The sequence below is a fragment of the Schistocerca gregaria genome, chromosome 2 (genome assembly GCF_023897955.1).
Source record: "Schistocerca gregaria isolate iqSchGreg1 chromosome 2, iqSchGreg1.2, whole genome shotgun sequence".
Lineage (NCBI taxonomy): Eukaryota > Metazoa > Arthropoda > Insecta > Orthoptera > Acrididae > Schistocerca > Schistocerca gregaria.
The window spans coordinates 430,741,597-430,756,066 of NC_064921.1; the positions used below are offsets into that span (position 1 = coordinate 430,741,597).

General features: G+C 43.1%; 1 protein-coding gene across 7 annotated transcripts in view; it reads left to right on the forward strand.

Moving 5' to 3' along the window:
* Window positions 1-14,470, forward strand: part of LOC126324512 (zinc finger protein 345-like) — an 85,476-nt gene that overhangs the window by 7,881 nt on the left and 63,125 nt on the right. The gene's annotated exons all lie outside the window — the stretch shown is intronic.

Sequence of the window (14,470 nt, forward strand, 5' to 3'; positions counted from 1 at the left end):
CAAGCGGATCGTGTTTGCCTCAACACTTGGGAACCTACTTTTTTGACTGCCTGCTATCATTTGGACCTTTGGTCAGCACTGTTCAGCTGGCTTGGTGCTTTGAATGGTTTGCTCTTACTGATACACACTCAAGTGACCATTTTCCATGTGTCCTTTGATTACAGCCACTATGCACCCCAAGACGCTGGCAGTTTTCCCAAGCGGATTGGACACTTTTCTCCACTCTAGCAACATTTGATGACTCTCAATTTTCGCAGCATTGACGATCGGGTCACTCATGTTACGGAAGTTATTCTTACAGCCGTGGAATGTTCAATACACTGTACCTCCCCTTTGCCCCAGTGCCTGCAAATTCCTTGGTGGATGCTCTTCCGCCCCGGGACCAGATGGCATCCACGTCAAAATGTTGCTGCATTTATCATATGGTAGTCCGTTTTTGACTGACAGTATCTTTCCCAGAAGATGGCGGGTAGCTATCGGCATTCCTGTTATGAAACCTGGAAAGGACAAACATCTCTCCTCAAGTTCTCGCCACATCTCTCTCATGAGTAGTGTATATAAGGTTTTGAAGCGTATGGTAAATTGTCGTTTAGGCTGGTGGTTGGAGTTCCGAAACCTGCCCAATGGGGTTATGGGGTTTCCGAAAACATTGTTCCGCAGTTGACCATCTTGTTGCTCTCTCCATTTATATCATGAACCTCAGGAAATGCAAAACGGTAGCTATATTTTTTGATCTGGAGAGGGCATATGATACCTGTTGGAGGTCAGGTATCTTCCGTACACTGTTTTCTTGGGGCTTTTGAGTTCGGCTACCCCTTTCCATCTGTGAATTTATGACAGAGCACACTTTTAAGGTGCGGGTGGACGCTACTCGCTCCTGTACTTTCTCCCAAGAAAACGGGGTGCTCCGTGCTAAGTGTTTTACTGTTTGCCATCGCCATAAATCCAGTTATGGATTATCTCCTTCCCGATGTCTCAGGCTCCCTCTTTGTTGATGATTTTACAATCTACTACAGCTCTCAATGGACAAGCCTTCTTGAACGATGTCTTCAAGGATGTCCCGGTCGCCTCCACTCACAGAGCATTGATACCATCTTTCTATTTTCTCCTAGTAAGACTGTCTGAGTAAATTTTTGGTATCTTATGGAGTTTTATCTGCCTCCCCTGCAGCTAAACACTGTCGACCTTCTGTTTGCGGGTGTCACCAAATTCTTGGGACTTATGCTTGACAGAAAACTGTGCTGGAGATTCTTTACATTGAGACTGCTAAACCTCCGGTATCCAATCGGCAAGCTGTCCTGAGTCATTACGCTAGTCTTCTCTCCTCCGTGTCTGCTCATCTGACCCATGCCCTTTTTTTTGGCGCCTCCTTGAATTTAGGGTATGCAGGCCACCCTTCATCTCTACCACCACCAGGAGTCGGCTTCCGTCAACTGCTACTTTCCCTTTCCTTCCAATTTCCTAAAACAGTTTCAACAAATGAGGCTAAGGTACCACCTTAGCTTCGCCTCCGGACCTGCCTTCTCTGTGACCTTTGCCAGCTTCCCAAGGGTAGTAGCACCCCCTATATTTCATTTGCTGCTCTATGTGCACAAGTGGAGGATGCCACCTTTATTTACACTGATGCCTCAAAGACCACCTTTGGTGTGGGGAGTGCCTATATTGTTGATGACACCCCTATTAGATTTCAGCTTCCTGACCAGTGTTTGGTTTTTACTTCGGAGCTTTACGCTGTTCTCCAGGATGTCCAATACATCGGTCACCATAAGCGGATACAGTATGTTATAAGCTTGGATTTGTTCAGCTCTCTTCCCAACCTCCAAGCTCTTTATCCCGTCCACCCTCTGGTCCACCGGATTCAGGACTGCCTCCACATGCTCCACTTGGGGGGCGTCTCGGTGGCATTCCTCTGGATGCCAGGGCATTTTGGTATCTGTAGAAACGAGGCAGCCGATATAGCGGTAAAGGCTGCAGTCTCTCTTCCTTGGCCCTCTGGTTCCCTTTGCTAATCTACAGAGCATTTTATGTCGTCGTGTTACTGTTTTATGGTGCACACACATTTGTCTGCATGTCCCGATAATAAATAATGGGACATAAAACCTCTTCCCTATGCTTGGACCTCTTCCTCCCGCCTCGTCGTCAGGAGGAGGTAATTTTAACTAAACTCTGGAAGGGGCACTGTCTTTTTAGCCATCGACATTGTTTAAGTGGCAGTCCTCAAACTCTTCGTCCCACTGCTCTCAACTGTGGATGGTGAGACACCCTTTACTTCAGTGACCTTATTTTAATCCGCATTGTACCTGTTTACCGTTGTAGCCTGATATATTTTCCCTTTTAGCAGATTATGTGTGCTCAGCCGATCACATCCTGTGTTTCAGTCATTTGAAGCTCTCTTTGGGGAAAACAACCCAAACACCCCCCCCCCCCCCCCCCATTCAACAGCAGTTTTCTCAAATTTCCTTCTGTTTGTAGTGTCTCTCCTTCTTGAGTTTCGCTGCTGGTTTAAATTTCTGGTTTTTACCCTTCACTGAGCCACAGAATGGGCGCTTATTACGATAGCGGTTTTGTGCCCTAAAACCATAATAATAATAACAATAATTGAAAAAAAAACATTGTTGGTACAAAGTCAACCGCCATATCTTATGTAATTTTAAGCCTTCCTCTTTTCGTTATATATGTGCATAATAGTGCAATGTTCTGGCTAGTAAGCTCATCTCACTAAATTTTGTTTCATGATCATCATCTTTAAAAACATGTTCTGCTACAGCTGATTTGTCGGTAGGTCCCAGTTGACAGTTCCTGTTGTGTTAGGTTAAGTGAGTTTTGACATTTCTTTTCATTGTTCCAATATAAACCTTCCCACAGCTACACTGAATTTCATACACCCCAGGAGTTGATAAGGAGTGTCAAGCGTCTTTCACTGATCTTAAATGTTCACTAATATTTTTGGTGGGTCTAAAGCTTGTTTCAAATTGAAACTTCGCTGGAACTTTCCCAGTATGGTCCATAATATTGCAAGCAAATGGAAGTTGTTGCTGAGTGTTGTCAGAAACTTTTCATCTGGGTTGGAGGGCTCAATCTATCCCGTTGTCAGTGTATCCATTTTGCTTAAAAGCCATTCACAAATGATTTAGTTCATCTTGCAGATAAACTGGCCTGGGACAGTTCCGAAGTTTTTGAATGTGAGAAAACAGTTTTACTTGGTGCAAGCTAACTGTATCTATTCACACATGGAAGTGGCGATCCTATGGGAGCAGATACATCAAACACGTCGAGGACTGGTGGTAGCTAACAGTCAATTGTTAAATCGCCATTTATTTATTAGCACTGCAATCCAGTTTTGTGATATGAATAAGGTGGGCAGCCTAACATTTAGATCTATGGAACTGATTGCAGAAGTGTCTTCTGATTGGCAGAAGTAGTTCAAGAATTTACAGAATGTCAGACAGGAAACACCAGTTACAGATGATTCCCATGTGGTTATTAACTTGTTGGGAAGGAAATTTTGTAAGGAAAAAATTCCTGTTCTCTCCAAAGGAGGAAATTTTGCAATTACTCCATCAAAGGTTCCCACAGAGGATATTGTAGCTAATGTAGAGGTGGGGATTTGTCAGTTATCACCCTATTCTGCTGATGAAATCGGAATGGAAACAGCCGTGATACTAAGTAAAGCTAAGCCACCTAGCAGCAAGGAGAAAGGAAGACATTATGGGAGATTAATACGGACAGGAATATTATTGTACTAAATGCTGATCAGAGTAATGTTACCATTGTGATGAAGACTGAGGACTACCATAGGAAGATAATAAGTTTTACGAACAAACCGGAGTGACCATGGACAGCCCTTTTGGATTCTAAAGGATCCTAGAACGAAAGTGTTAGGAGCTACCAACTGATTAATAAAAAGAAGTCTTCTATTCTTACTGAGGATAAAAAAATATCTATGCAAACAGAAGCTTGCCATCCTAGATTGTATGGGCTACTGAAGATACATAAGCCTTTTGTCCCATTGAGACCATTGGATCGCCTACTCAAGAGTTGGCCAGACATCTCACCTCCTTGCTACAACCGCATATTGGTAAAACTGATTATCACATTAAAAATTCTATGCACTTCATTGAAAAATCGGAGGAGATTACTGTCGGAGCAGGTGATATCCTTCTCAGTTTTGATGTGGTATCCCTGTTTACAATGATTCTTGTTGACAAAGCTCTTATACATAGCTGATATGTTTCCAATTTGTATAGTAGCTCTGTTGCGACATTGCCTGTCCATGGTTCATTTCCAGTATGTAATGAGTTTTACGAAGAAAAACTGAAGGAGTGGCCATGGACAGCCCCCAGAGTCCAGCTGTTGCTAATCTATCATGGAAGTTTTTGAACAGCAGGGGATGCAGTCTACCAGTAAAAGTCCTTTGAAGTGGTATCGGTGTGTGGATGACACTTTTGTGGTATGGAATCATGTTGAAGAGGAATTGTATGATTTCTTTGTGCACCAAACTAGTATTAATTACTATGGAGAAAGAGAGTAAGGGACAACTTAAGTTTTTGGATTTATTAGTAATGAAATGAGCAGATGGGAGTCTAGGGCATAAAATATATAGAAAAGGAATACTCGCTGACCGGTACCTTCATAAGTATTCGAAGCATCATCCCAGGAAGAAGAGAGGTGTCATTAAAACATTGGTGGACAGAGCTAATAAGATCTGTGAGCCAGTTTATTTGCGAGATGAACTAAATCATTTGCGAAGAGCTTTTAAGAAAAATGGATACAATGACAACACCATAGATTGAGCACTCTATCACAGAAGAAAAGAGTCTGGCAACATTCAGCAACAACTACTGTCTGCTGGAAAACCTTTTCTTCCTTTTATTCACAATATTATGGACCGTATTGAGAAAGTTCTGGCCAAGTTTCAAGTGGAAACATTTTTTAGACCCACCACGAATATTAGTGGATGTTAAAGAAACACGCACGACAATCCTTAGCAACTCCTGGAGTGTATAAAATTCCATGTAGCTGTGGAGCAACAGAAGAAATGTCAATACCCGCTTATCTGAACACAAAAGGAACTGTTGACTGGGACATACCGACAAATCAGCTGTAGCAGAACATGTTTTTAAAGACAGTGATTATGAAACAAAAGTTAGTGAGACGAGCATGCTAGCCAGCACATCGCATTATTATGCACGCATTTATAGAGAAGCTATATAGATTCAGAAACGCCACCGTGATTTTAATAGAAAAGAGGAACGCTTAAAGTTAGATAAGATATGGTGATCGACTTTGCGCCAAAGATGCGACAATCGATTACTTTCAATCGAGAATAATGATGAAACTTCCTGGCAGATTAAAACTGTGTGCCCGACCGAGACTCGAACTCGGGACCTTTGCCTTTCGCGGGCAAGTGCTCTACCAACTGAGCTACCGAAGCACGACTCACGTCCGGTACTCACAGCTTTACTTCTGCCAGTATCCGTCTCCTACCTTCCAAACTTTACAGAAGCTCTTCGCAGAAGATACTGGCAGAAGTAAAGCTGTGAGTACCGGACGTGAGTCGTGCTTCGGTAGCTCAGTTGGTAGAGCACTTGCCCGCGAAAGGCAAAGGTCCCGAGTTCGAGTCTCGGTCGGGCACACAGTTTTAATCTGCCAGGAAGTTTCATATCAGCGCACACTCCGCTGCAGAGTGAAAATCTCATTCTGGAAACATCCCCCAGGCTGTGGCTAAGCCATGTCTCCGCAGTATCCTTTCTTTCAGGAGTGCTAGTTCTGCAAGTTTCGCAGAAGAGCTTCTGTAAAGTTTGGAAGGTAGGAGACGGATACTGGCAGAAGTAAAGCTGTGAGTACCGGACGTGAGTCGTGCTTCGGTAGCTCAGTTGGTAGAGCACTTGCCCGCGAAAGGCAAAGGTCCCGAGTTCGAGTCTCGGTCGGGCACACAGTTTTAATCTGCCAGGAAGTTTCATATCAGCGCACACTCCGCTGCAGAGTGAAAATCTCATTCTGGAAACATCCCCCAGGCTGTGGCTAAGCCATGTCTCCGCAGTATCCTTTCTTTCAGGAGTGCTAGTTCTGCAAGTTTCGCAGAAGAGCTTCTGTAAAGTTTGGAAGGTAGGAGACGGATACTGGCAGAAGTAAAGCTGTGAGTACCGGACGTGAGTCTTGCTTCGGTAGCTCAGTTGGTAGAGCACTTGCCCGCGAAAGGCAAAGGTCCCGAGTTCGAGTCTCGGTCGGGCACACAGTTTTAATCTGCCAGGAAGTTTCATATCAGCGCACACTCCGCTGCAGAGTGAAAATCTCATTCTGGAAACATCCCCCAGGCTGTGGCTAAGCCATGTCTCCGCAGTATCCTTTCTTTCAGGAGTGCTAGTTCTGCAAGTTTCGCAGAAGAGCTTCTGTAAAGTTTGGAAGGTAGGAGACGGATACTGGCAGAAGTAAAGCTGTGAGTACCGGACGTGAGTCGTGCTTCGGTAGCTCAGTTGGTAGAGCACTTGCCCGCGAAAGGCAAAGGTCCCGAGTTCGAGTCTCGGTCGGGCACACAGTTTTAATCTGCCAGGAAGTTTCATATCAGCGCACACTCCGCTGCAGAGTGAAAATCTCATTCTGGAAACATCCCCCAGGCTGTGGCTAAGCCATGTCTCCGCAGTATCCTTTCTTTCAGGAGTGCTAGTTCTGCAAGTTTCGCAGAAGAGCTTCTGTAAAGTTTGGAAGGTAGGAGACGGATACTGGCAGAAGTAAAGCTGTGAGTACCGGACGTGAGTCGTGCTTCGGTAGCTCAGTTGGTAGAGCACTTGCCCGCGAAAGGCAAAGGTCCCGAGTTCGAGTCTCGGTCGGGCACACAGTTTTAATCTGCCAGGAAGTTTCATATCAGCGCACACTCCGCTGCAGAGTGAAAATCTCATTCTGGAAACATCCCCCAGGCTGTGGCTAAGCCATGTCTCCGCAGTATCCTTTCTTTCAGGAGTGCTAGTTCTGCAAGTTTCGCAGAAGAGCTTCTGTAAAGTTTGGAAGGTAGGAGACGGATACTGGCAGAAGTAAAGCTGTGAGTACCGGACGTGAGTCGTGCTTCGGTAGCTCAGTTGGTAGAGCACTTGCCCGCGAAAGGCAAAGGTCCCGAGTTCGAGTCTCGGTCGGGCACACAGTTTTAATCTGCCAGGAAGTTTCATATCAGCGCACACTCCGCTGCAGAGTGAAAATCTCATTCGAGAATAATGATGTTAGCCAGAGATAAGACTTATAGTTGGCCCCACATGATGTATGGTGATGCACTCTATATAAACGAGACCTCCACGGTCTGGCAGCCAGTTGTTGACTCACCTCGGCAGATGTTGCCTGCAGTTGGCAACGAAATGTCAGGAAGTCTTACAGATCGACCGCTGCCTCTCAGCCCGGAAGTTTTAACTAATGAATCCAGGTACTATACAAGCAGTTGCTGACAATAAATAAGGGTACAATATGATGGTGGGTGCCTGCTCCATTGTGCTTATAAAGAGGAGGGCTCCAGTAGAAGACACATCATATGGTCGGTCCGTACAGATAACGTTGGCAGAATATTTGAAGTGTAGTGCTCAGGTGGCCTGGGTTATAGCATATACTACCTGGCACTGTCACATAATAACCGCACTTCACTGAGGAGATGTTGAGATACTTAGCCAATTTTTATCTGCAGCTTTTTGTCGCCTGGTCCTTTTAGACTAGTGTTGCATCTCTCAGGTCCCCACTAGTCCAGGATAACAGTGTCTGTCAGTGTTTCATGTTATACTTTTTCTCACAGACATTGAGGGAGTTGTGCACTCTGTGAATCTGCTGATTACTCCTGCTCATTATTTTGAGGGCTTTTGCTTTTGGTATAGTACTGTGTCTGTAGGCTTTGCCAAGTATCACCTCAAAGGAGCCAAACAGTGGGCCTTCTCTTGGGCCCCTCTGCCATCGGTTTTCATTTTTCCCCAGCTAAAAACAAGTCATCCACCTTTGTTGCTGCAGCATGGACCATCCAGACTGAGCTCATCATGGGAAACCAGCTTTTCAGTGTAGTCACACAGTGTTGTTTTGAGGGCTGCCGCTCCACCAGTGAAATGACACAGCTATCCCATGTCTAAGAGAACACAAGAAGTTGCTTCATAAGCTTTATAGTCTCCGCCCTCTTCACCATACATCTCAAGCACCATTCTCCAAATGTAGGTTATTGGCCTTGTGGTGACTAGACTACCAATACCAGATACATGTTTCAACAGAACTATAGACATTGAGAGAGTTGGTCATTTTATCATTGAGGGATAAGTCGGATCATGAGCACCTTTCATTTGAGCCCCTTTGATAGTTTTCTGGCTGAATATGGGATCCACCGCTGCAGTTTTGATACCACCATCTACTACTCAGTTATGCAATCACTATTTCCCAATTCCCTAGCCATCTGAATTATCGCATTCTTTTTCTTTCTCAGGAGTACCAACACTCTGGAAATCAACCCATGACATACCTTCAAATTGGAATGTTTTGGAAATGTACATCTACATTTATACTCCTCAAGCCATCCAACGGTGTGTGGCAGAGGGCACTTTACGTGCCACTGTCATTACATCCCTTTCCTGTTCCAGTCGCATATGGTTCGCGGGAAGAACGACTGCCGGAAAGCCTCTGTGCTCGCTTGAATCTCTTTAATTTGACATTCGTGATCTCCTCGGGAGGTATAAGTAGGGGGAAGCAGTATATTCTATATCTCATCCAGAAACGCACCATCTGAAACATGGGCAGCAAGCTACACCGCAATGCAGAGGGCCTAACTTGCAGAGTCTGCCACTTGAAGTTTGCTAAACATCGGCGTAATGCTATCATGCTTACCAAATAACCCTGTGACAAAACATGCCGCTCTTCTTTGGATCTTCTCTGTCAACCCAACCTGGTACGGATCCCACATTGATGAGCAATACTCAAGTATAGGTCGAACGAGTGTTTTGTAAGTCACCTCCTTTGTTGATGGACTACATTTTCTAAGGACTCTCCCAATGAATCTCAACCTGGCACCTACTTTACCAACAATTAATTTTATATGATCATTCCACTTCATATCATTCCGTACACATACTCCCAGATATTTTACAGAAGTAACTGCTACCAGTGTTTGTTCCGCTATCACATAATCATACAATAAATGATCCTTCTTTCTATGTATTCGCAATACATTACATTTGTCTATGTTAAGGGTCAGTTGCCACTCCCTGCACCAGGTGCCCATCCACTGCAGATCTTCCTGCATTTTGCTGCAATTTTCTAATGCTACAATTTCTCTGTATACTACAGCATTATCTGTGAAAAGCCGCGTGGAACTTCCGATATTGTGAAAAGCAATGGTCCCATAACACTCCCCTGTGGCACGACAGAGGTTATTTTAACGTCTGTAGACGTCTCTCTATTGAGAACAACTAGCTGTGTTCTGTTTGCTAAAAACTCTTCAATCCAGCCACACAGCTGGTCTGATATTCCATAGGCTCTTACTTTGTTTATCAGTTTGCAGTGCGTAACTGTATCGAACGCCTTCCGGAAGTCAAGGAAAATGGTATCTACTTTTTTGGGTCTCATGAACAAATAAAGCGAGTTGGGTCTCACATGATCGCTGTTTCCGGAATCCATGTTGATTCCTACAGAGTAGATTCTGGGTTTCCAGAAATTACGTTATACACGAGCAAAAAAGGGTTGTAAAATTCTACAACAGATCGATGTCAGGTATATAGGCCTATAGTTTTGCACATCTGCTCGACGACCCTTCTTGAAAATTGGGACTACCTGTGCTCTTTTCCAGTCATTTGGAACCTTCCATTCCTCTAGAGTCTTGCGGTACACTGCTGTTAAAAGAGAGGGGGGGGGGGGGGGGCAAGTTCATTCGCGTACTCTGTGTAGAATCGAATTGGTATCCCATCAGGTCCAGTGAACTTTCCTCTGTTGAGTGATTTCAGTTGCTTTTCTATTCCTTGGACACTTATTTCGATGACAGCCATTTTTTTGTTCATGCGAGGATTTAGAGAAGGAACTGCAGTGCAGTCTTCCTCTGTGAAACATCTTTGGAAAAAGGTGTTTAGTATTTCATCTTTATGCGTGTCTTCCTCTGTTTCAATGCCATTATCATCCCAGAGTGTCTGGATATGCTGTTTCGTTCCACTCACTGATTTAATGTAAGACCAGAACTTCGAGAATTTTCTGTCAAGTCGGTACATAGAATTTTACTTTCGAATTCACTGAACTCTTCACCCATAGCCCTCCATACGCTGACTTTGACATCATTTAGTTTCTGTTTGTCTGAGAGGTTTTGGCTGCGTTTAAACTTGCTGTGAAGCTCTCTTTGCTTTTGCAGTAGTTCCCTAAATTTGTTGTTGAACCACTGTTGGTTTTTCCCATCGCTCACAGTTTTACTTAGCACGTACCTGTCTAAAACACATTTTACGATTGCCTTGAACTTTTTCCATAAACACTCAACATTGTCAGTGTCGGAACAGAAATTTTTGTTTTGATCTGTTAGGTAGTCTGCAATCTGCCTCCTATTACTCTTGCTAAACAGATAAACCTTCCTCCCTTTTTTTATATTCCTGCTTACTTCCATATTCAGGGATGCTGCAATGGCCTTATGATTACTGATTCTCTGTTCTGCACTTACAGAGTCGAAAAGTTCGGGTCTGTTTGTTATCAGTAGGTCTAAGATGTTATCTCCACGAGTCGGTTCTCTGTTTAATTGCTCGAGGTAATTTTTGGATAGTGCATTCAGTATAATGCCACTCGATGCTCTGTCCCTACCACCCGTCCTAAACGTCTGAGTGTCCCAGTCTATATCTGGTAAATTGAAATCTCCAACTAAGACTATAACTTGCTGAGGAAATTTATGTGAATTGTATTCAAGATTTTCTCTCAGTTCTGCCACTAATGCTAATGAGTCGGGAGGTTGGTAAAAGGAGCCAATTATTAACCTAGTTAGGTTGTTGAGTATAACCTTCACCCATAATAATCCACAGGAACTATCCACTTCTATTTCACTACAGGATAAAGTACTACTAACACTGACAAACACTGGTTGCATGCAATATATCCCTTCTAAACACTGTCTGTGCCTTTGTAAAAATTTTGGCAGAATTTATCTCTGGCTTCAGCCAGCTTTCCGTACCTATAATGATTTCAGCTTCGGTACTTTCTATCAGCGCTCATAGAGCACTTTCCCATATCTAACTTCTGAAATGTTCCCACAGGCTGATTCATATGCAGCCTCTGTTATGTATCCAGTTCACAAGATTCTGTTGTTGCATCCTTGCTTTTCTGTGGGAATACTGAGAAGTTGATGGTGCTAAAGATGTCAAAATGATTGGAATACACTTTCACATGCATTAAAGGCCAGTAACAATACAGTTTGCCATATACCTGTTGCATCTTCACAGTGAAACTGGTGGCTTTTGTTAAAGCTGTCTGTTCCATGAAGAAGTAAACTCGCAACTTATTTTTGGTATTCAGTGACTGTGAGCAAGTGCACCTACTGCTTGATTTTGACCTCTCTATCTTGCAGTGCCATTTAGCCTTGATGACCATCTTTCTAGTCTCAGCAGTACTGCATGCAAAGTCTCTTTCTTCTGGATGCCTACCCCTAAGGGAATCCTTGAGAACAAGCTACCTGATCACTTTATCCAGGAAATTGACCACATGGCCAAATTGTTAATGGTGACGCCAGGCACTAACTTGCTAGCACAGTGCGGACATTCTGATCCATTGCAGCTACTCGTTCCAGCTAACAGTGTATCATCAAGGAGACCACTGTTGCGATTGTTCTCCCGTTTGTCCCAGAAAGAATCCTCCATATTACCCCAACTTCGTAATAGACACTCTCTGACTAGGTTTTATCCTGAGCAGTAAGATGACCCCTATCCTCACACCGTGTCCATACCCAACATGACAATGACTCACAGCCTCCCTTACGGCATTCAGATAAACGCAGTTGAAGGGAGTGCCTTTTATTTCCAGCTTTAACCCTCGAGTGTGTGCACCTATGTATAAAGTACATGAATTACAAATAATTTTCACGCACCATTCCATTGGCGTTTTACAACTGTGAGCTGGTATCTGTTCCTTCATTATTGCCTCAGCAAGCTGTGTTGTCATACATCCAAGAGAGCAGCAGTAATATAAAATAAACAGTGAAATGGATGAGAAAAAAAAATTATGATCCAAACAGCAAAATTATCCAGATTCTGATCTAGCAGCGCAACCCCACAACGAGGCAGTTGTGTATAAGATAATTAACATTCATATAAGCACTTGGTTAGGATATGATGCAAAAGTGCTGTTTAATGCATGAGTCATTAATGTGGGGTAACACATGTACATGGGAACAGCGTGACATAATCAAAGTTTATTTTCTTATTGTTTAATTAAACAGTGATTTAGTTCTTATAATGAAAGTCTGTTTTATTGTTGTTCAGTTAAACTAAGATTAAACTGTGATCTTATTCAGACTTGTTTACCTTGGCAGCATAAACAGGGCTATTCTTGACATGTGTACAGAGTATACCACTTGCGCCAGTCTGTGTTATAAATAATGTTGTACCTGCTGGAGGGTTAATGTTTCAACTATACTGGGGCAGGTGTTCGGCTGTTATGGGAGGTGTGCCTCCCTCCTGCCCATCCCCCCTCCCCCTCCCCCTAATATTTTGAGCTCCAGTAGGTTTTGACTGTGCCTGCCCAGTTTGACCACCTGGTCATAAGCCTTTTGTATTCATTGTATTATTTCTCACAGCCTTTTCTGATTTTGTTAAGCTCTTGGCTTATATGGACTTCCATTTTGTGTGCTTTGTAGGATGTGTATTATATTATTGTTTATGAACATCTCATGCCAACTGAGAGTCAGCCACAGAGCAAAAGGTTGTGTCTTTGACACATACGAACCCTTGGGGATTCTAGTATCTGTCTCTGTTCCTCTGCCCTACAAACGTGCTTGATTAAGTGTTAGGTGCCCCTTGCGATATTTTCTGCATTTTTTTAAAAATCATAACCTTGTCAGTATTCTGGGTGTCTCCGCTCGACTATTTCCCATATGCCATGGCAACATTTAAATGACTTTTACTCCTTTCTAACAGCACTGTTCTCTAGGAATTGGTTTTGCAAATGAGGGACTGGTGACTTCATTCTTTGGTCCCTTAATTCTTCCCCTACAACTAACAGCTAATAGCTGTTAGGCCTCCATGTTTCTTATGTCCTTTACATCAACCCTAAAAGGCAGTGTATGTTGAAAAAAAAAAAAAAAATGTTGATGCAGCAAATGAGAAGCAGTGAATATGAAGGATGAAGGCACTTGCTTGTAAATTACGTATAGTAGAAGGCTGATGACCACTCTTGCCACCTGCAGCATCATGTTTCTTGCATTCACCTCATTCCAACAGTCTCATTTATTCATACACAGACGTGTGCATACACGATAGAAAGTGAAGCCATAGTTGACCACCAAAGAAGACCTTCAGTAAGTGGTTTACCATTAGGCACACCAACACTGTTCCCCAGCAGACGGAGAGGAAGCTACAAAACAAAACATTCTGAAGCTGTCTCCCTACTCCATCCAAAATGTGCCAGATTATGCATTTACTCCTATCTGTAAGGATGTTAGTGAGCCACCTCTGTAGTAAAACCTCAGCATAACATGTGACCTCTCTATTCCGTTGCTTCTGGGCACTAGAGTCCTGCTTGGTTCTGAGTGAGTGCCCTTCCTGTTCAGCTTTTCCCAACCTATCCCTCTCTGCTTCTCAAGGAAGGAAATAATAGTTCTGAAAGCTAAGACAATGGTGTCACTGCTTCTGTAATATGTATGTATCGGCAGTATTATGTGTAAATACTGGCCAACAATTTTAGTTTTCCTATCTGAATTTTCCTTTGATACAGTTGCTTGCCTTTTGGTGTCTTCTTTTGCTCTTTCTGTTTGTTAACTATAATTCTTACTGGTCACACTTTTGTCATGTGAACATGCTTTTACTTCCTCAGTAATTTTTCTTGCCTGTTGAGGGACCAGCCTTTCATATTTGGCAACAGTCTTTCACTATATTTAATGACCCTTTTTCTGTATTAGCAATCTTCTGTTTTTAGGTAATCTCATGTAAGTATCTATCAATAATTTGTATTCATTTGGTGTTCTTTTTCAGCTTTTTGCATTCTTCTTCTTCTTCTCTCTCTCTCTCTCTCTCTCTCTCTCTCTCTCTCTCTCTCTCTCTCTTTTGGATATCCACAACATTCCACATGTTATATATATATCCACCTCAATTGCCGAACTATTTTTTCTTGTGTGGGTACTGTTTTTTTTTTTTTTATTCTGCATGTAGCAGACTCTGCACATTCTTTCAGTGGCTAATTAGCCTCTGTACATTCCAGTTGCTTTTTATGTTGGAATTTTTTGTGTACTATATGTGTAATGAAAGATTGAGAGACATGACAAATTTTTCAATTAATAGTTTGCTTC